This window comes from Notamacropus eugenii, chromosome 4 (genome assembly GCF_028372415.1).
Source record: "Notamacropus eugenii isolate mMacEug1 chromosome 4, mMacEug1.pri_v2, whole genome shotgun sequence".
NCBI classification, from domain to species: Eukaryota; Metazoa; Chordata; class Mammalia; order Diprotodontia; family Macropodidae; genus Notamacropus; species Notamacropus eugenii.
In genome coordinates this window covers 121,611,021-121,634,791 of record NC_092875.1, presented here as the reverse complement: position 1 = coordinate 121,634,791, position 23,771 = coordinate 121,611,021, and the positions used below count along the sequence as shown (strand labels likewise).

General features: G+C 40.7%; 1 protein-coding gene across 6 annotated transcripts in view; it reads left to right on the top strand.

The window, feature by feature from the left end:
• Positions 1-23,771, top strand: part of ZHX2 (zinc fingers and homeoboxes 2) — a 215,556-nt gene that overhangs the window by 85,534 nt on the left and 106,251 nt on the right. For 4 of the 6 annotated variants that reach the window (XM_072603184.1, XM_072603179.1, XM_072603181.1 and 1 more), the window contains one exon: positions 23,229-23,298. The gene's annotated coding sequence lies outside the window, so the exon portion shown is untranslated. Of the gene's footprint in view, positions 1-12,177; positions 12,201-16,873; positions 16,898-23,228; positions 23,299-23,771 lie in introns of those variants that run through there. The other 2 variants (XM_072603180.1, XM_072603183.1) reach the window with 2 other exon arrangements.

Sequence of the window (23,771 nt, the reverse complement as noted above, 5' to 3'; positions counted from 1 at the left end):
TGTTTTTAAATACAGATCCTAGCTCCTGGCACAGCACATTTTCCAAGTGACTGTTATGAGTCCAGGGACACCACTGAAATCTCTTTTTCCTGAGGTTCTCTATCCCACCAGGGTCCCTTTAAGAAAACTAGCATCCACTAGCAGCAGCAATAAAATGAAAATAACCAGATCGATTTGAATTCTGAAGCACAGGATGGAGTCCATGTTCTCGGCCAAATGAAGTCTGACTGGTTAGGAAGCTGAGAAATCTTTTCCTAGCCTTCTTTTTAAAAAGGTGTTGCAAAACTTCTAGTATCAAAGCCAGTGTTTATACTCATTCATTAAAATCCCACAAGTGTCTTTCATTTCCAGTGATCATTGATGCACAGGGTCTGGGTAGGAGGAGGCATACTTTCCTTTTGGACTTAGCACAGTGCCTGGCACATAGTAGGCACTTAATATTTTTTCAAAGTGCTCTATCCCTTCCATTAACTCATTTAATCCTCACAGTATCACTGCGAGAGAGGCAGAATGGGAGCTTATTGTCCCCATTTTACAGAAGGGGAAACTGGAATACAGAAAAACTCACAGAACCAGGATTGGAACTCAGATGAGACTCTCTGCCCAATTGGGAATCCAACTTCTAGGAAAGATGACGTTTTGAATTCAGCATTGATTGAACCCTTCTGCTGTGTCCAGGACACTACATTAAGCAGACGAAGAAACCTGACCTTTAGGAACTTAGAGTCTGATTGGAGTGACGCCATATGCACACACAGAATAGTTAATTAAACCTTTAAAGTGATGAACCAGAGTGATCAGGGAAAGCTTCAGGGCAGGAGAGTGTGAACTGAGCTTTGAAAGGTGAGTCAGATTTGCAGAGGGTGGGAGTGAGGTGGATGGCAAGCAATTCCAGGTAAGGAAGGAAGGCCCAGAAAGCTAGGAATGAGTGTACCTTGTCAGGGAATAGAAGGAGGGCAGCAAGAACAGCCTGGAGGGAGATGAATGTTCTTGTAGGAGAGGGGTTTGTAACCTTAGGGCAAGGCCAGGCTGTGGAAGGTCCAAATGGCCAAGCCAGGAGAGTCCAGATGATGTCATCAGATTATCTAAACATTCTCCCAGAAGTTCAACTGCTGAGTCAATCTGTTTTTCCAAGAGTCCGAGTTTGTCAGCACTAACTTGGTCGCCCCGATCAGTACTTCAGGGCAGAAGTTCAGTATAAAATACTTGGGTCAGTACTTTCTAGGGGCTGTGATTTCATTAAACATGCACTTCTTCCCTTAAAGCCTAAAATAAACCCTCCCTGCACCTTAGTAGAGAGTCTTCATGGGCGTCTGGACGGTGGTTTCCTCAGTCTTCCTCCCATAAGCCTTGCTACACATAACTTGTCTAGTCACCTAGGTAACAAGCATTTTAAAATCATCTGCTCTGTGAAAGGCACTATGCTAAGTACAGAGACCAAAACCAAAACCCTAACTCTGCCCTTAAGGAGTTTATATTCTGAGTATTCAAAGTAAGGAGAATTAACTTGTAGCGAGGCCAGGAGAGGTAGCAGTGAGGGGGAAATAAGAACTACATAAAAATATAGAGAATAACCTATAGAATAGCCCATAGGAAATTTTGTAGTGGAGAGAAAGGCAGCATTATCAGGCAAGAGAGAAAAGGTTTCATGTAGAAACTACCATTTGATCTGCGTTTTGAAAGAAAACAATGGCATTCTGAGAGGCAGAAATGAGAATGGGAATGGGATCATACTTAAAAACTATATATAGATATATATTTTATATATAATCTTTAAGGTTTGCATAGCATCTTACATACATCTAATTTTATCCAACCAACAACCCTGAGGGGAGTCACCATTATTATCCCCATGTATTTGTTGTTATTCAGTTTTGTCCAACTTCCGTGCCACCATTTGGGATTTTCTTGGGAAAGATACTGGAGTGGTTCGCCATTTCCTTCTCCAGCTCATTTTTCAGATGAAGAAATGGAGGCAAACAGGGTGAAGTGACTTGCTCAGGGTCACACCACTAGTAACTGAGACCAGATTTGAACTCAGGAAGATGAGTCTTCTGATTTCAGGCTTAGCATTCTATTCATTGTGCCGCCTAGGTGCCCCCGGCTCTGTGTGTATGTGTATGTACATATGTAAAATGAGGATAGTAATTGTGCATGTGAGAGAGAACACAAAAGCACCTACTATGTGTGTGCCAAGTGCTTTACAATTATTATCTCATTTGATCCTCACAACAGTCCTGAAAGATAAGTAATTTATCTGCATTTTATTATCCCCATTTTACAGATATGGAAATGAAGCAGACAAAGGTTGAGTGACCTGCCCAGGGTCATACAGATTGCCTGAGGCTGGGTTTGAACGCAGGTCTTCCTAATTCCACCTCCTGCTTTTCATCCACTGCACTACTTTGATGCCTTTCAGGGTCTCTACTTGAAACTTTTCCAGATTATTAGAACCTAGCAAAGCATGTATTCTTCTAGCCTGGCCTTCAAGAATCCAGTGTGACTTCCATGCCAACATGACATGGACATGGAGTTCTTCAGGGGATCAATTTAGTTGTAATCGATGTAAATCACCTAATGATAGGTTACTTCTCCAACTATGCCCCAGCATTTTTATTTGTACAGTTAGAGGGTGGGACCAAAGAATTGCTAAAGACTCATCTAGACCTAAGTCAACGATGATCTTTATGTGTGCATAGAATTGTACAGTCCTTGGGTTCTTGATGGCCTTCGTGGAGTTTCAAGCCAAGAGGGAAATAGATCTATAATAAGAACTGACATCTCAAAGCTTTAAAGTTTGCACAGCAGCCCCAATAACCCTAAGAGGTTAATGCTCAGGGTTAGATGACCAGGGTTACTCAGCCTAGTGTATCTAAGACAGGATCTGAATCTCAGTATTCCTGATTCCAGTCTATCATTCTGTCTACTACACCAAAGGTAGGGAACACACAGCCCTCATTAGGAGTGCAGCCAGAACCAGAGTAAAATGTAATTGGGAGATAATTAACAAAATAAATAAAAATACAGTAAAACATAGATAATGTCAGTATATGGTTTTCTAGGTCAATATGTGGCCTTCACAGCTAAGCGATAGTGGCTCCCATTTCCACCACTGCTGTGTACCTCCTCAGTGTTTTTCCTGCCCTGGGACCCACAAATCCTGAGGTGGTATCAGCAGACAGCACTGGGGCAGTGAGCAGAATACCGGTGTCTACATATTCTTCTGCTACTCATGACCATAGGACCCCAGCCATGCACTTAAAGCCATGTAGAATTTTAGAGCTGGAAGAGACATTGAAGGTTCTGGCACAGTAGAAATAATGCTAGATGGGGGGATGAAGAGAGCTGGGTTCTAGCTGTGGCTATGATCCCCCTCTACCATTGTGGGAGACAGTGTTGCCTTATGGATAGAGGGGACACCCAAGTTCAAATCCTGCTTATGACCATGGGAACATCACTTAACTGTTCTCATCCTCAGTTTTCTCCTCTGTAAAACGGGGATAAATTCCTAGCTTACAGGGTTATTGAGAGGCTTAAATGCAATAACATGTAAAGGCTTTATGCACCTTAAGGTAATCTGTAAATGTCAGTTGGGGAGGGGGCAGCTAGGTAGTACAGTGGAGACAGTGCCTGGCCTGGAGTTAGGAGGTCCTGAGTTCAAATCCCAACCATAAACACCTCTAAATATGTGACTGTGGGCAAATCACTTAACCCAGTTTGCCTCAGCATCCTCATCTGTAAAGCAAGCTGGAGAAAATGGCACACTGCTCCAGTATCTTTGCCAAGAAAACTCCTAGAAGAGGTCACAACATGTCAGTCAGACATGACTGAAAATGACTGAACAACAAAGTATCACTTTAGTCCAGCCTCATTTTTAAAGTAGGGGAAATCATGGTCCACAGGGTTGAAATGAATTGCCCCAAACCACATAAGATAGAAGTATAACTAGGTTTCCTTCTCAAGTCCACTGACTCCAAATTCATTTCTCTTTCCACTATACAGCAGTGCCTCAGGCAAGGTCATTCAGCTCTGGGTATCAGTTCCCTGATTTGTAAAATGAGGTAGATGAAAGAAGGCTAGGAGGGACCTTGTCCTAAAAAGACTAGGAGGTTTTGATGGACAACAAGTTTATAATATAAGTCACCAGCATGATATGGCCCATGAGAAGTCTAATTCAATTTTATGTTGCATTAAGAGAGAGTCTTTCTATCCAGGACCAGTGTCCCAGCACATAGTAGGTTCAAAGATATTGTTTTTTGATGCTCGTTGGTTAATTAATTGACTGTTAGGGTAGTCATGCCATCAAAAAGACCATTTGGAGGAACTGAACTTTTTAGTCTAAATAACATTTCAGATATCACAATACCTGTCTTCCAGTAGAAGAGGGATTTAATTTATTTGGCTTGATCCCAGAGAACCAAACTAGCAACTCTAAGGGGAAGTTGAAAAAAGGAAGATTTCAGCCTCAATGCAAGACAGAACTTTGTAACAGAGTTGTCTAGGAGCGAAATGGAATGGCAGGTAGTAAGTTCCCCAAGCCTGGAGGCGTTCAGCCAGATTGTGAGTAATGGTTCATCCAGGATATTGTCAAGGGATTTCCTGCACAGGTAGAGTTTGGACCAGAGGATCTCTGAGGGGGCAGCTGTGTTTTAGTGAAAGGAGTACCACATGTAGAGGCAAAGCATAGGTTCAAAACCTAGTTCTGCTAACTTCCTGGCTGTGTGACCATGGGGAAATCACTGCGCCTCTCTGAGCCTTGGATTTCTCCCTAGAAAATGAGAGAGGGAGTTGGGTTAGCGGATCAGTGAGGCTTCTGACAGCCCTAAGCCAGCATCCATAGTCTGGCATCCTGCTACAGTCTCTCCTCTCAGACTTTGTGCTGAGATTCTGTGTGTCTTGAGGCTCTAAATCCCAGACTTACATACAAACTTAGTTTTCTCAGAATGGTAGAATGTCAGATCAAGACAGGACCTTAGAGTCAGACCCCAACCTTTTTTGCCAATGTGGAAACTGAGACTCAGAGATATGAAAGGATTTACCCCTACAACCATTCAGGCCTGAACTCTTATGTTCTGACTCCCAATCCAGAGCTCTGTTGCTACTGAGTTCAAATCTGGCCTCAGTTTCCTCATCTGTAAAATAAACTGGAGAAGGAAATGACAAACTACTCAAGTATCTTTGCCAAGAAAACCCAAAAAGGGGTCATGACAAGTCCGACTCGACTGAAAATGATTAAACAACAAAAAAAGTGTGGAAAGAAGCTACCAATTAAAACTGCCAATTTATTGTTGAGTACTAATGTCTTCTTAGCCTCATTAGGGAGGGAGGGACTAAGCATTTATTTGTATAGCATTTACTGTGTTCCAGGCGCTGTACTAAGCACTTTATAAATATTATCTCACTTGGTACTTAGAGCATTCTTGAGAGGTAGGTGCTATTTTTATTCCGATTTTATAGTAGTGAAAACTGAGGTAGGCACAGGCTAAGTCTGACTTACCCAGGGTCACACAGCTAGGAAGTGTCTCAGACCAGATTTGAACTCAGGCTTTCCTGACTCCAGGCCCAGAGCTCTATTCAGCTGAATATTAAGATTAATTGCGTGCACTTACTGTAGTTGAGCATTAAGTAGCAGCTGTGTGCCCAGCACAGTACACATCACCCTGGAGAGGGGATGGCATACCGCACAAAGTAGCTACAAAGGAGTAAGGATCTTATTTGCAGAGTTTTCAGTAATCATTTACATTTGTTCATTCATTCCTTCATTCAGTAAATATGTATTGAATGCCTACAATGTGGGGGGCAGAGGGATGGGGTGTTATATAATATGAGTCATTCAGACACTCCAAGGAGCTTTTCCATTTCCTAAGCATTTTCACATGTCTTATCTCCTTGACTCCATTGTCAAAAATAACTCTGGGAGTGAAGGGAAGGCAGATATTATTAGCCCTATTTAACAGCTGAGGAAACTGAGGCTCAGAAATGTTGAGTGACTTATAAAACCAAGCTTTAGTTCTAGTACACACCACATGCCACAGCCCTCACCCCCAGCACAACTAAGAAGTCTTTGCTTTACTCTTTTCTGCCTATGCAATCTCAGGTCATTTCCCTTCTCTGGGCCTCAATTTCCTCATGTAAAATGCAAGAGAATTGTACTGAATGATCTCTAAAGTCTCTTCCATCTTTAAATCCATGATCTTATTAATTTAGTCATTTGGAGAACTCCATTTGTTTGAGATCTTTTTTTTCTAATTTATAAAAAAATTTGCTTTGGAGTTTTAGAAAATTCAGTCCCTAGGCAGTTTTCACTTTTGCCAAGGACACCAGAATCCCAAGTTTTTTCTCTTTATGTAATAAAGGTATGCCCTTTAAAAAAGCCCCAGTTTTAAATATATATATATTTTAAATGAATTTATATTTTTTCATATATCTACATTTCCCAGGGTATCTCCCCATCCTCTCCCGGAGAGCTATCTCTTATGATAAAGTTCAGCAAAACTAACCCAAATTTCAAAAAAATCTAATATACATGCAGTGTTCCACACCTACCTTGCTGGCTCTATCTATCTACCCATCATCCTTGACTAGCAAAGAATCAGAGGAGAGGTGTCTTCTCATCTCTTCTGTGGGACCAATCTTGGTCATTACAACTTAGCAGAATTATATTTTGATTGTAGTAACAGAAAAATTAAGATCATATCATCATAGAATTATAGATTCAAAACAGGAAGGGGCCTCAGAAATCATTTAATGTCTACCCTCTCATTTCTTTTGTTTTTAAATTTGTTTTAAACATAAATACAAAATAAGAAAAAAAAGTTTCCATGTACACAGCAGAAAATGAGAGAGGATTCAAAATATACAGCAATAAATTTCCATTTCAAGAAAACCTATATAACAAATACTACACATTGTTTTCAAAACCATCCAGCTTTTCTTTGCTTCCTTGTAGATTTTCTTTTGTTCTCTGCTGTGCACTTTTATGTTATTTTTCCCCTGCCTCCTTCCCCCCCAAGAAAGCTACAGTTAAGCACAGGAATATACATACATATATACATATATATGTGTGTGTATGTATTCATACCTACATACATATACACATACATATGCATATACAAAGATATCTATAAACATACATATATATACATATCCACTCAGATATATATACATAAGACCATATTATGCTTATTTCCACTTGTCATCTGTTTCTCTGAAGGTAAATAGCATCTTCCTTCATAAGTTCAAGTCTTTCCATGTTGGGTTTTTTTTTAAATCAGCCATCTCATCATTTCCTATACCATAGAAATATAGCCCGCTCACATTCTGAGAGATTGTGAAAAAATTTTTTCCTCAATTTTCTGCATTCCTTCTGTTCTTGGCTGCATAGATTTTATTTATACAGGAATTTTTTTTATTTAAAACAATCAAAATGATCCATTTTACACTTCAGCAATGCTCTCACCTTACAATATGGTTTAAGGTCTGATACTATTGAACCTGGTTCTTTCACTTCTTTTCCCCCTGATTTCCTTGAAGTTCCTGACCCTCTGCTCTTCTAACTCTGATAATATTTTAGTTATTTAATTGGGATGGCATTTCATAAATTGATTAGTTAGGTTAAATGGTCATTTTTTTTCATATTGGCTTTACCTACCCATGAACAATTAATCCAACTTATTATTTAGATCTAACTTAATTTGCACAAAAGGTGTTTCATGTTTATATTCATATACTTCCTGCATCTGTTTTGGCAGGTATACTTTCTCAAATTTCTTATACTGTCTAGTTATTTTAAATGGTCCAAAATGATATTGAATAATATGACTGACACCTAGTGCAGTTTCCCTGTTTTTCTTTTGACTGAATCTGTTTTAACTTTAACTTTGTCTGAAATCATGATTACTACCCCTGCTTTTTTTTTACATAATAAATTTTACTCCAGACCTTTATTTTGTTGGTGTGTATCTCTCATTTTTATAGAATTTCCTGAAAGCAACATATTGTTGAATTCAAATTTTTAATCTGCTCTCCCACCCCCTCATTTTACAGATAAGTGCCATTCCCCTTGCAAAGCTATTATCACTTCAAGGGAGAATTCACTATCACAGAAGACACTTGTCAGAGACTCATTGTGTCCGTTGGTTTTGTGTTACTGTTTTTTGTATTATAGAGAGGAGTTTATTGTAGGGGGGAAATTCTGACATGACTGTGATCTCAAAACAAAAGTCATCAATAAAATGTATTTGATCTTAATTAAGAACTTACCATGAGCATCTTTTAGATAGCAACTGCCTTGTGCACTTAAAACTTGGTCCTCTTTATAGAAATTTAATTTCTTTACCAATTTTCAGGAATCATACCAATATCCTACATATATATAATGCTTTAGAGTTTAAAAAAACACTTTTCCATATATTATCTTATTTGATCCTTACCAAAAAAAAAACCCTGTAAAGTAGAGAAGGGATAGATATTTTATCCCCATTTTATGTGACTTGCCCTATGTTAAAAGGTCATAGAGCCCAGGGTGTTTTGACTTCAAATCTAGGCTCCGTACTGACTTTCTTAATCCTCTCACATTATGCTTGTTTTCTGTAAAGGAAAGTATACACCCAGGTCCATTTGTCCTTTTACACACTACCCCAGTCCCACCATGGTTTAGTCCCTGTCTTTCTGATACAAGAAAATAGAATAGGGTTACAAAGTAGTCCAAAATTGCTGGCTTAAGTACATGTCAGCTCAGGCATAACAACCCAATTGAGCAAGCCATTCTTACTCAATTCATATGACTGGACAGATTTGGAATGTATAGAGAGATGGTTTTTCCAGCTATGAGTCAGGACATTATGCTCTCATGCGTAGTGGCTTTAAAAAAAATTAACAACCATCCAAAAATGGGCCTAAGAAGAATCCTGTAACTTAAATTTAAAAATCATTCATTACTACATGGTAAAAAGAGGTCTGGAAAACCTCTTAGTACTTGGGGTCTCCGGAACCATGATGGATAGATGGATGGATGGATGGATGGATGGATGGTTAGATAGATAGATGGGAGATAGATGATATATAGATGATTGATGGATGGATATAGACAAACAAATGAGAGATGATGGATGGATAGAAAGACAGACTGGAAATAGAATATAGATGTTGGATGGATAGATGAGAGGTGGATGCTACGGATAGATGAATAGACGGACAGATGATGGATGAATAGATAACTTGGCCGATAGATGAAAGATGGATGATACATAGATGATTGATGGATGGATAGATAGAGACAAACAGATATGAGATAGATGATGGATGGATGGATGAATAGATGAAAGATGGGTAGATAGATAAGAGATGATAGATAAATGAGAGGTGGATGATACATATAGACAAAAAGATGAAAGATGAATAGATGGATGAGTGGTAGATGATGGCTGGATATAGACGAGAGATTGACAATAGATTCAGATGGATAGATGAAAGATGATAGATGGATAGACATATACATGCATACATACGTGGCTAGAATAAGCATTTTTTAAGAGCTTATTATGTGCTAGGCACTGTGTTAAGAATTGAGGGTACAAATATAATTGAGCAAGTCCTTGGACTCAAGAAGTTGACATTTTAATGGGGGAAGAGAACACATCAAAGAGAACTAGAAATGGGGTTGGAGGCCCAAGTCCCAGCAAAACAGGACAAAAGCTGACTTGTCAATGAAGAGGCTCAAGGACGGAGTGCAGATGATCACAAGGAGGAGGAAGAAGTGATTATGCTAGTAGAGGCAGCATAGCGGGGAGTAGTCAGGAAAGTATAATAGTGGTAGTAGTAACCATCCATGGGGTTTCAACTAGAACACAAACTAGCAATCACCTCTGGGCACCCAGTGCTAGGTGGGGGCGTATCCTAGAAAGGATGTTACAAAAACATTTGAACAAGATCAATCTGGTTGGAAAAAAATCTCCTGAATCTTCCCTGTTATGTTGTGTAGCTACAGGGATGAATCAATCTCTAGGTATTATTTAGGCATCTACTGTATACCTAGCACCAAAGTTCCCCAGTGATACTGGATCCTCATGTGAAAGTAAGCCTGGGTTCTTGAAGGCTCCACCAGTGGAACATAATCTCTTGCAGGCTTGGAAAGGCTTCACAGTGGTGGACTATATGTCTGTTTCCTGAGGTTCACAATATTCTCACCTCTGCACTTTTGCCCAGTCTGGCCCCTTAATGGAAATGCTGTCTTTCTACACTTGTACCTCTTAGAATTTGATTTCATTCAAGCCAGAATGCCATTTACTACAAAAGTCCTCTCCTAATCTCTCTAGCCGTTTAATGCTTTCCCCAGTCTCTCAAAATTACTTAAAGTTTTGAATTTATTTTTATGTTCATATGTTGATTTCCCCCATTATCTTTGCCAAGAAAACCCCAAATCGAGTCTGAAAAATAAGAGAGACTTGAATTTGAAGCCAGAATGCCTGGGTTCCAGTTTTACCTCTGACATTTACTAGTTGTATGAGCATGGGTAAGTCACTTACTCTAGGAGGGCCTCAGTTTCCCTCATCTATAAAATGGGCAGAGGAGAGGATTGGATTTAATGGCCCCTGAGATCTCTCCTTTCTATATATATATATATCTGTGATCTTTTTAGGCAATCCTTAAATTAGTAGAGAATCCTTGGGTACGTTGGCTTGAATGTTTCTACCTGGCCTCTTTTCCAGGTCAAATCAACAAAACAGCTCTTAATCACCTACTCTGTGCAAGGTGTTGGAGACAGAAATAAAATTATCCCTGACTCCAAGAAACTTAAATTCAATTCTACTTGGCTCTTGGCTGAGGTGTACAGGAGCCAGCTTGAACTTGAGGGGAGAGGGTCCTCTAGAAAATCAACAAATCCTACAAAGGAGGGCTTAATTTATCATCTTATTGATTATCTAGACTTAAAAAGTGGTGTAGAAAATATTAATAATGCAAATTAATAATATAGCTAACTCGAAGGTGTGTCATGCTTTTTTGAGAGCCAGTCATTAAGGATTTAGCAGAATACTTTTGCGGGGGTAGAGGACAGGAAGGAAAGCAGGGGGAGAAGGGAATAGATGGAGGGAGGAGATTGTGCTGTACATACAGATATAGGGGACAAATAAAAGATCCGAAACAGCCTAGGGAAATCAACTGGGAAAAATGAGCAAAGACTTCACAGAGTGTGTGGGCATCTCAGTTGAGCTTCTTTTTCTTTAATTTTCTTTATTTTATTTTGAACTTAAATAAAAAAGTATTTCTATAACATAGTAGAATAGAAAGAAAAGATAATTATACAGGAAACAAAGGTCCTGAAAGAAAGAAGCAAAATGTGGAGGCTGGGCATGGCCTCAGTTAAGACACTAAATTTCAGCACAATCTGCCCCGTGTTTTCTTGAGGTATTTCTGTTATTAAAACATCATCATATGTGTTGTTACCCTTTTAGGTTTATCGAGCAGTTGGCATGCATATTTGCCCTCCCTCTGGGTCTCATTTTTCATTTTCTATAAAATGGGGACCTGGATTGAATGCCCTACAAGACCCTTCTCAGCTCCAGTCCTGGAAAACTGTCTTCATTACCTTCACCTTTGTTTGATGGAAAAAACCCAAACATTTTAGCTCCACAGACTTATCTTACCAGCTTCCATATTTCCTTTTATAGGGGTTCATTTTCATAGATTTCAAAGGCTTCTGAGATCAGCAAACTAAGCTAATCAGAGGTGTGTCTGTCATCCTTCACGTCTTCCAAAGGCATCACTAGATTTAGACTTCTAGAAGACTGAAAGGATTGGTTTAGGTTATAGACCTGGTATTCTGGGGAAATTTTTGGATCCTAAATGAATTAGATTGTCCAACAGCTTTATGGTTGATGCAGCCAAGAAGGAGACTTTTAATAATCAGTTTAGCCATTATTCCGGTCATTCAGAGGCGGAAGAACAATTCTGGGTACTGGGACTCCAAAGTTCTGGGTTGAAATCTTTGGTCTACCACTCACTAGTTGTGGGACTGGGGACTGATAATAGTGGCTCACATTTACATAATGCCTTAAGATTTGCAAAATGCTTTACAAATACCTCATTTGATCCTTACAACAACCCTGAGAAACAGATGCTATTTTATTATCATCCCCATTTTACAGATGAGGAAACTGAGGCTGGGAAAGGTTACGTGCTTTATCCAGGATCACATCCTAGTAAGTATGTCAGGCTGGTTTTGAACTCAAGTTGGCAATCCCCTCCAAATGGGGTCATAGAGTCAGACACAGTTAAACAACAACTTGTTGACTCTAGGTTCATCATTCTATCCACTATGCCACCCCAGCTTCTTTCCCTTCATTTTAAGTCTCTGGGCCTCAATTTCCTTATCTATAAAATGAGGTCCTTGGACCAAATAATCTCAAGTGTTTCTTTTCCTTTGCTAAGTTATATTATACAGGCCCTTTCATTCTCCGATTCTTTGATATATTGCTTACCGGGCAACTGTGTTTACTGGGGTGAGAGAGAATTGTTTTCTCTCTTTCTGATTTATTTCTTCCTTTCAGGTTTCTATTTTATTACCTGAACTAACAGACGACTTTGTGTGTAGCAGTTGCTAAAACAGAGGCCAGTGACCCCACTGGTTTTCTTGACTCTGGCCTTTCTGAGTGACAGAGAAAGCTTTAGCACCATAGACATGTTGCCATCTTTGATGTTCTTGAATATCCTGGTCTTCCTGCTCTTGTGTCCATTTCAGTCACTGATTCATCTATGAAAAAGCCCTCAAAAGTTTAAAGCTGGTGGCCCAAGTGTATGTCTGGTCACCTTCCTTCATCCAGGTGCTCAAAGGCATCTTTCTCCACTTCTCTGGATAGTACCCTGACTACTGGTCCCCTCCCTCCCTCCATTTATAACCCTTATATTTAACCACTTTATAGTAGATAGATTCTCTCTATAGTCTATAGATACACACACACACACACACACACACACACACAGTTGTTGTCTTTCCCCCCATAGGTTATATATTTATACACCTAGCAGGATGCCCAGCATGTAGAAGGTGCTATGTGATATTGGAGGGAAAATAAGAAAGGACAAACAACCAAGGGGATCAGGAAAAGCATTTGCACATGAGCAGATCCTTGAAGGGAGCTAAGAATTTGTAGGGGCAAAAGTTGAGGAGGAGGGCATTCCAGGTATGGAGACTTCCTGTGAAAAGATGTAGATGGGGAGGAGGATTCTGGGAAGATGGCAGAGTAGGTCAGAAAACTCTAGGCCCTCCAACTTTCCTCCACAGACAGAACATTGCAGTGGCAAACAACTGGAAATTGCAGCGATGCCCGTCAATTGGGGATTGATTGAAGATGTTGTGGTATATGATCATGTTGGAATACTCTAGGAAAGGATGAGCTCAAGGAGTAGCACAGTGGATACAGCACTGGCCCTGGAGTCAGGAGGACCTGAATTCAAATGTGCCTTCAGATACTTACTAGCTGTATGATCCCAGGCAAGTCATTTAACCCTGATTGCCTCCAAAAAAAAAAGAGAAAGAAATGATTAATGATTAATTAATTTTAATCTTAATTTACTTTAATTTAAAAAATTAAAATTAATTTAAAAATAATGATTAAAATGATAAAAGAAATCATTAATTTTAGAAAAACATGGATAGACTTGCATGAAATAATGAAATGAAATAAGCAGAACCAAGAGACCATTGTATACGGTAATAGCAGTATTGTTTTAAGAATGACTTTGAGCAGATGAATCATTTTGATGATTATAAATACCCAAGTTAACTACAAAGGGCATATAAAGGAAGACACTATCTGCATCCAGAGAAAGAACTGACAAGTAGAAGTAAATATACAATGATTTTTTCCATATTTGTGTCTAATGGTAACCATCTTTTGAGTGGGGGAGGGGAGGGAAGAAAAAAGGAAAAAAAGAAAATTGTGATAATTTTATTATATAAAAGGGATAACAAGTTACATAATAGATTTGCAGTTTCATGTGTAATCATCTTAATTCTACTATATTATGGAAATGCTTGTTTTATTTCATCAATTAAAGACAATAAAATTTGAAAGATTGATCATTCTTAAAAATAAATACATTACATATAAGTTTATAATTTTTTTTAAAAAGACAGGTTGGGGATGGAACGTAGGCACAAGTAACAGCAAAGCAAGTAGGCAAGTTTGCTAGCATGGAGAGTATGGGAAGGGGAGTAATGTGTAGTCAGATTGGAAACGTAGGCCTTGAGTGTCAAACCAGAGTGCACACTTTATCCTAGAGGCAATAGGGAGCCCACTGGTCATGGGTCCTCTAGGTCAGACCAGCATGACCTGTGACCCTGGACCACTTAGGGCAAGCTGAAGGATTTCAGGAAGCCCGAGAAATGTAGAGGAAAACCTCCTCTGCGTTTTCAGCAGGCCACTGAAAGCCTTTGGCATGGCCTCGGTGCAGCTTCTGCAGACCTGCTCTAGGTGAATGAATGAACGAAAAATTATTCATTAAACACCTTATATGGCATTATCCTAAGCACTGAAGATACAAATACAAAAAGAAGACAATCCCTGCCCTCTTGGAACTTATGTAGAAGTCACGGCCAGGGAGCAGGGTTTTTGTTTTTGGCACCATAAGACAGCTGGTTTTTGTGCCCTTTCCAGATGTATTAGTGATAGCGATTTGATTACTGTTCTCTGAGCAAGAAGTAGAAAAGTAAGGGTGGGGTGGGGGGAGTAGAATTATCATGTGATAATGGCAGTGGCTCAGGTATGTTTACACACATAACCAATCAATATAGCTCAGCCTTCAGAATGGAGTCTGTAACTTAGTGAATTATTAGGGATTGCGCTAGTAAATGTTTAACAACCAGCTCTGGGGGGTGGGGGTGGGGGGGCCGTTGTTGTTGTTCAGTTGTTTTCAATTGTGTCAGACTTTTTATAACCCCTTTTGAGTTTTCTTGGTAAAGATACTACAATGGGTTTGCCATTTCCTTCTCCAGCTCATTTGACAGATGAAGAAACTGAGGCAAACAGGGTTAAGTGACTTGACTGGGGTCATACAGCTTGTATATATCTGAGGCCAGATTTGAACTCAGGAAGATGAGTCTTCCTGACTCCAGGCCCAGCACTCTCAATGGAAGGGGGCAAGGGGAGGGCAAATGGACCCAAGATGCACTTTTGAAGTTGAATCTGTGTTAACATTTTTCTCCATCACTTTCCTAGGGGAGGATAAATGTACCAAGATACACTTTTGAAGTTGAATCTGTGTTAACATTTTTCTCCATCACTTTCTTAAGTCTAGGGAATCAACAGAACAATAAAGCAAGCTGTGATTTGTGGTTTTTGCTGATTTCAGAGGTGTAAATTTAACAAATTTACATAGTTTTTTTGTTTTTGTTTTTTTGCAGATTTTAACAGTCAGCTCTCCTGAGTTGGCTCTAACACAGCCCTGATTTATTCCTACCCCCCTTATCCTCCACCCCCAACCCAGGAAGGAGAACAGTGGTCTCTAGAACTCTGAACTACAGAGTGAGGAGAAAGAGACAATGGCAGATTATATGGCCTAGCATCCAAGCAGATACATAGGTGACTGAATGGTAAATGTGGGAAATACATCTTAGCAAAATTTCCCTCCTGAATGGTGAAAATTGTCGTATTTTAGTGCTTAAAGGTGTAATTTCTCAGCTCTTTGGACTACCTGGCCATCAGATTAGACATCTGCATCCTTTGTGCTACCAGAGTTCATCCAGATCATAGACCTCCAAGGTCATCTAGCCCAACCTCCCATTCTGCCAATGAGAAAACAAGTCCAGAGGAGTTGAGTCACTTGATCGCGGTCACACAGGTAGACAGGGGCAGACTCAGAATTGACTCTCATATTCCAGCTCTTTTGGTTCAGCAACAAAAACCAGCATTCTTCCCATTGAATTATTGATTGTGCTTCATAAATGTTTTGTTGTTGTAGATATAAATCCTTGAGAACAGAAAGTTGGCCTTTTTTCTTCTCTCTATGTCTAGTGCCTTGCTGCTGTAGCAGCTTTCAATAAGTATTTGCTGATCCCCAAAGACATGGTGTTTGTAAAGTGCTTTATAAACTGTATATAAGTAAAAATCAACTGTTCTTACCTGGGGGCAGGTAGGTGGTACAGTAGATAGAGCATTGGGCCTGGAAGTCAGAAAGATCCATGTGCAAATCTGGCCTCAGATACTTCCTGGTTCCCTGGGCAACCCACTTCACCCTGTTTACCTCAGTTTTCTCATCTGTAAAATGAGCTGGAGAAAGAAATGGCAAACCCCTCCAGTATCGTTGCCAAGAAAACCCCAAATGGGGTCATGAAGAGTCAGATATAACTGAAATGACTGAACATCAACAATTATTGTATGGACATCATGATAGCTTAATATGTCCTTCTTTATTTTAGGGCTCTGTCTAGAGGGAGATAAGTGGGGCTATTCAGGGGCACTCCCTCCCCTGTGCTGGCTTAATCTTACAAAGTCTTAGTCTCCAGCTCCTCCTTTTCTAGACTCCTTATTGATTATCACAAATATCTATCCTTGCCATATTACTTCCTGTGGCATAACGAATGCCAAGATTTAAGAGAGATACATATGGTATAGTGAAGAGGGTACTGGAATGTATCCAAAGACTTGGCTTCAAATTCTCACTCTGCTGCTTAAACAACTTGCATAACTTTGGACAAATCACTTCCTCTCTCTGGGCCTCAGTTTTCTCACCTGTAAAATGAGGGGGTTGGATTAGATGATCCCCCAGGACCGACCTACTCTGATGACGGCTTCCTCACATTTCCTTGTTGTTTTACTGTTTGTCCTTGGTTTTCAGAGAGGACCAGCGTCTTCATGGGTTGATGACTTGACTCATGCATGAATTGGTTTTAAGTGAGGTGAGTTGCAAGATCATCGGCCTCACTCTGTCTTTCAGAGTCATAGAAATCCAGGGGCAGGACCAAAAGGAAGATGACCGGTGATGGCCTAGGATGCAGCTGGTGACCCTGGCAGCTTCAATGCCCTATCAACCTGTAAGCTTTCCATAGCATCTGCTTCAGGTGCCTTCATGGCTTTTGAAACAATTGTTCTCATCTACCCATTGCACTGGGGGAAGTCTTCAGAAGCTTGAGGGGGAAATCCCCCTAACTCAGTGACAGGTTTGAGGCCTGTTGGTTATCCTCAGGTTGGTTTAGCCAGTCTGTCAAGATGGTTTACCAGGGTGTGTCCACTGCACATACCACAATTTCTTGGAGCCACAGGTGGGAGTTGGTGACAAGTGGACACCAAAGGTGAATGAGCAGTCCTACAAAGGACTCAGCAAGCTGTCACACCAGAGGTGCTAGTCCCCAAATACCCCTTAGCAACACCTGAAATATCTGTAGTCACTGGCTTCCTTTAAGTTCCCCAACTAAAATCCCCATATTTTTCAGGAAGCCTTGCCCAATGCTTCTCAATTCCAGTGTCTTCTTTCTGTTCATTCTCTCTTATCTATCCTGTATTTAGGTTGTTTGTGTATATTTGTATCCTCCATTAGATTGTTAGCTCCTTGAGGGCAGGGACTGGTTTTTATTGGGTTTTTTGTTTTTGTTTTTTTGCCTCTTCTTGTATCCTCAGGGCTTAGCTCAATGCCTTGACACTAGTAGATGCTTAATTAACACGCATTGTTTGATTTCTTGAGTGGGACAGTCTCATTCTGGGATGAGGAAACTCCCTAATAAAACTGTCCTGGAGAATTGCCTGAGGCTCTAACAGTAAAACTAGTGTCCAGGATCCCGTAGCTCATTAAAGGGAAAGTCTAGTTGCACCTAGGTCTTCCTGACTCCCAAGCTGCTGTGTATCATATATTCCTCAGTCTGAAGCCAGGGAGATCTGGATATAAGTCCTTCTTCAAATGTGTACTAGCTGTGTGACTATGGGCAAATCACTTTCCCTGTCATTGCCCTAAGGTTAAAACTTCCTGAAATTATTGAAGAAGTCCTCAAGTTCGGTCATTTCTTTCAGTCACATCTGACTCTGTGACTTCATTTGCAGTTTTCTTGGCAGAGACACTGGAGTAGTTTGCCATTTCCTTCTTCAGCTCATTTAACAGATGAAGAAACTGAGGCAAACAGGGTTAAGTGACTTACCCAGAGTCACACAGCTAGTAAGTGTCTAGGGTCAAATTTTTTGAACTCTGGAAGATGAGTCTTCCTGACTTCAGGCCCAGGACTTCATCCAGTATGTTAACCAGCTGCTCTACGAGTCAAAAAGGCCAGAGTTCAAATCCCTTCTGATGTAACAACTAGCTGTATGACCCTGGACAAGATACTTGTTCTTTTTCTTCCTCAGCTTCTTCATCTCTAATATGAAAGGGTAAGAGCTATGTGGAGTATTCAGGGAGGAGTAGCACATTTGGTGTAAGGCCTTGCTGAGCCCTTTTCAGGGCTGCTCGTCCTTCTTTGGTGTCCTCCTGTCACCCAGCTCTCACCTGTGCCTCCAAGAAGCTTCTAGCATGTACAGCAGCCACATCCCAGGAAAACAGTATCCAGCAGACAAACTAAACCAGACTGAGGGTAACTGATGGGCCTCAAACCTGTCAGTGAGTTAGGTGGGGTCCATCCACCCCAAGGATGCAAAGACTCCCCCCGGAGGATGAGAACAGTTTGTTTCAACAGCCATGAAGGTACCTGAAGCAGGCGTTGTGGAGTGCTTAGAGCTTGGTCAGGCATTGAAGAGGCCAAGGTCATCCACTGCATCCTGGGCCATCGCTGTCATGCTGACTTTTGTCCTGCCACTGGAATTTAGTGATTGTAGAAGAGACAGTGAGGCTGATGACCATGCAACTCTGCCTCAGCTAAATCCAATTCACCGAGGAGTAAAGACATCACCCATAAAGTTATTGGTCCTCTTTGAAAAGAAAGGACGAACAACACCAAAATGAGAGTTGGCTTAAGATGACCTCCAAGGTCCCTTTCAGCTTTCGAGTTAATTAATCTAAATTACATAGGTGATACCAATCTGCATCAGTGAGGGAAATTTCCATATTAGGAATTCATCCACACTAATTAAAATGTAAGTCCAGATCTCCCTCCTCCCAGAAAATGCACAAAATATTTTCTTCATAACAACCCTCTGAAGTAGCTAATTTGAGTCTTATCTTTATTTTCATGTTGTAGAAACCCAGAAGTTTAATGACTTTTACAATGTCAAACAGTTCCTAAGTCATTAAGAAAATGAATTATTTGGACAACTCAGTGTATGGATCCTTGTTTGCTGGGGCTTTGGTTTGGGGGTGTGCATCTCTTTTGTGGTCTGTAGTCCCTTCTAGTCTCTTACCTGGGGACTGCCTGCCCTTGAGCGTTTCAGCCATGATGGACTTGCATCATCACCATGCCAGGCCCCAAAGAGATGTCCATGTTCTCATGTACTGGTCTGATTATGTGGGGGAATACATGTACCTGTGTTGGGCAGTCTGCATTGGCCTTTTATTTGCTTCCAAGAATCCTTCAGGATGTTTACTTGAAACTATAGGTTGGACCCTGTCTAGTTTAGATTCACAAGGTTACCTAGAGATCACCTCCATCAGCAGAGGGTCACAACAGTGAAGTCAGAGGTCTGAAGGGCCCAATGAGGGAGTCAGGCTGTCTCCTGTGGGAGGAGGCAGTGGGGAAGAATCCACGTGAGGAATTCCCTTCTTTCTTATTCTGTGGAGTGCTTACTCAAGAGGCTATAGGCCACCTTCTTCAGGAGGCCTTTTCCAGGTCCATCCACCTCTCCCGTCTCTAGTGCCTTCTCCCCAAAGGTCATCTTCCATCTACCCTCTTCTATATATGGACATGTTGCTATTTCTCACCGTTAAAATGTAAGTTCCTTGAGAGGAAGGAGTGTTCTTCCTTTTTTCTTTATATCCCTAGTTCTTAGCACAGTAGCACATAGTAAGTGCTTAGCAAATATTTGTTGACTGGTTAATAGTTATGAAAGTTTTTCTGACTTAGGTTGACAGAATAGCCATTTGTTTGTATGGCATTGTTATAGAAGTTTTGAGAAAGGCCCTTTTCCCAAAATATCCCTGTCCTACCCACAGGTTATACTACCTGAAGTGCACCCATCCATCCAGATGAAATCTTGGAGAACTTGCCATGTAAGAGGTCTTGGACAGGCACTTTGGGGGTAGGCAGAGAAGTAATAGTGCAGCCATTTAAGAGGAAGGGGAGGTTAGTGCATTAAGGACTGGGTCTTGGAGTCAGCCAGATTTGGGCTCAGGTACTAACTGTTAGATAGTACCTGCCTGTGTGATATGTCTCTTAACCTCTCAATTTCCCAGGCAACTCTCTGTGAGTAAGGTGTAGATGAATTGCTGATTAGCATAGCTGGAAGGAGTTGCTACTTGGGAAATTCTTCATATTGATGAAATCCCGGATCCAGACCAAACATACATTTATATACAGAGTGCCCAAACCTCTAAGTACAGTTTTAAGCTATCAGAACTTTAAACTGCTTTGGGAAATTTGATACACTAAGTATGTATGTATATACATCCATATATATATATGTATATGTGTGTGTGTATGTATATGTGTGTGTGTGTGTGTGTGTGTGTGTGTGTGTGTGTGTATATGTAGTCCCATCTCATCCCTCACCTGGGGACTGATTGCCCTTGAGGGTTTCTGCTGTGATGGGCTTGCATCAGACTCGTCCACTGTGGAGGGGAATACCTGTACCTGTGTTGGGCAGTCTGCCCTGGACTTTTATTTGCTTCCAAGAATCCTTCAGGATGTTTACTTGAAACTATAGGTTGGGCCCTGTCTAGTTTAGAATCACAAGGTTACCTAGAGATCACCTCCATCAGCAGAGGTGATGTACAAATATATATGTAAGTGTCCATGTCTGTTCAGTCATTTTCAGTCATATCCAACTCTTCATGACCTCACTTAAGGCTTTCTTGGCAAAGATACTAGAGTGTTTTGCCATTTTGTTCTCCAGCTTATTTTTATAGATGATAAAAAATGAGGCAAACAGAGTTAAGTGGTTTGCTCCATGTCACACAGTTAGCAAGTCTGAGGCTAGATTTGAACTCAGAAGCCCAACATACTCTCTACTGCACCACCTAACTACCTGTGTGTAGACATGTGTATGTTCATGTGTGCAAACATGTATGTATAGATGGATGTGCATTTTTGTGTGTGCACACATATCTATATGAATTGCCATACATTGTGAATATGAGGTTTGCAAAGCACATTCCATGCATTACCTCATTTGAACTTCCCATCATTATTATCTGTATTTTACAGATAAGGAAACTAAGGCTCAGACAAGTTAAGTGACTTACCCATGGTCATACAGCTAGTACATGTCAGAGGTCAGTATACTGTCCCAAGTCTAGTACACTATCCACCCTACGACCTCTGCTTTTCCAGATGTTTATACCCTCGCGGAGGAGATCCCATAGTAGATAAATAACTGTACTCTAGTTAAGGTATACTGTAATAAGATGTACTATAAGAAATGCCATAATAAAATTTGTTTTAGAAGTTCAAAAGAGGAAGAAAGAGAAGAATTCAGAGTGAGGAACAGTAGGAAAAAAAGGAATGCAGTTAGACCAACACATGCCATGACAGAAATGGGAAAGAGGATCTTATTTGCCCAGGGGGATCACTCATGGAAGAAATAGAAAATAAATAACAAGTAAAGACGTCACTCATGAATTAGAGAATAAAGTTTGGAAGAGAATAAAAGCAAAAAGAAACAGGAAAGACAAAGAATAGAAAAACTTCAGAAAGGATGCTACAGAAAACGTGTTACTTAAACTAAGAGATGAAGAGAAGGAAGGACATTGGACCCATCTCTGAGTTATAGCTGTACATTTGAATGGATCTCTCTCTCTCTCTCTCTCTCTCTCTCTCTCTCTCTCTCTCTCTCTCTCTCTCTCTCTCTCTCTCTGTATGTGTGTGTTTGTGTGTATCTTTCTGTCTTTGTTTCTGCCTCTGTCTTTCTGCGTGTGTGTCTCTTTTCTGTAAGTCTCCCTTTCTCTGTCTGTCTTTCTGTGTGTGTGTCTCTGTCTTTTTCTGTCTGTCTCTTGTCTCTCTGTCTTTCTGCCTCTGTCTGTCTCCATCTCTCTGTGTGTTTTTTAATGTCTCATCTCTCTGCTTGTCTCCGTTTCTCTCTGTCTCTCTTTCTTTCTGTCTATCCTTTCTTTGTCTCTCTTTCTCTGTCTCTCTCTGTCGCTGTCTCTGTCTCACTCCTTTTCTCTTTCTCATGTTTTAGACTAGCCCCTTCGCTACCCCTCAGCATCTTTTGCCCACTCAGACCAGAATTTAAGATACCAACCAGATGTTGGCCACTCTGGAGACCTGATATTTTGAGCTGTGGTGTTCCCCAGGAATTGTCAAAGGACATTGAGCTCTCTTGGCAGCAGGCTCCTGTGATATAAATATACATTGAGATTTCCTTTTGTCTTGCTTTTATGAATAGCTGTCTTTTCAAGTTCAGAGCAAATTACAGAGCCTCTTGCCACGCTGCCCATCAAGAAAAGAATAATAACAATTTGACACCCAATGCAGCAGCCAGTTGTCCTCTTGATAAAGAAAATAATTTACCTGAGTGAAATTTAAAGAAAGCCTTTAGTCCCCAATCATTTTTACCCACTGTATTCCCCTCTCCTGAAGCCTATCCTACTTGACCCTCCCATCTGCTGGCTTAGACTAAATTAGAGTCTTTTTTCTAACAAAGCCCTGGAGAGTTTTACAAGTTCGCAGGATGGATTTACAATGGCGTGGAATCTTACAGGTTATCAAGTCCAACCAACTCATTTTGTTGATGAGAAAACAGATTCAGAAACAGATGAAGTGACTTGTTCAGGGTCATACAGCTAGTGACTGTCAGAAGTGGGATTTTCATAATAATAGTTAACATTATATAGCTCTTACCATGTGCCAGGCACTTGGTAATTATCACTTCATTTGATCTTCACAATGACCCTGCAAGCTAGGTGCTATTATTATCCCTATATTACAGATAAAAAAACCGAGATACAGAAGTGATTTACCCAGGGTCACACAGCTAGTAAGTGAGAGAGGCCAGATTGGATTTCTGGTCTTCCTGACTCCAAGTCCAATACTCTCTCTTACCATGTTTCCCCCTGCCTACAACTCAGGACTCATCGAAAGCAAAGTTGGCCATCTGATACCTATTCTCCATCCCAACCCTCAAATTGGTTTTAATATAGAGTTTTTTTTTCCCTTTCAGATCTCTGACGCACTGGTGTCCCCAGAGTCAAATTGCAGAAGGTTCCCAGGATGTAAGCAATACGGCACCAGTGAGTAATGTGGGGTGATATCTGCTGGGGGTATAGAGGGTGCCTGAATTGAATTTCAAAAGGAGAAAACAGTTGGGTGTGTGTGAAGAAAAAAGGAAATTACCTTATTTGAGGTAGTGTCTACAAGGAGGTGTTTACCCTGGAAAACTGGGCCACCACAGCTAGACACAAGTCTGTCTTTGGCAATGGCATGTCTGGGCTTGGTCATTCTTAAAATTTGAATGAGCTGTGGGATGTGGGGTATTCCCCACACTGGCATCTTCCAACACTTGGGGGCAGTTCTTGGTGTGGTACATTGTAAGTCAAGTTCACTGGACGTAACCAGTTCCATCCCAGATGTAGAACCAAATGTGCCAATGTACATGCTATATGCTTAAATAACATTGGTGAAAGGGGTCTTGCTTGGAGGTTTTCTGTGATCTCAGAGATAGGTTTGCACCCATCCATCCATCCATCCATCCTTTCTCCCTCCC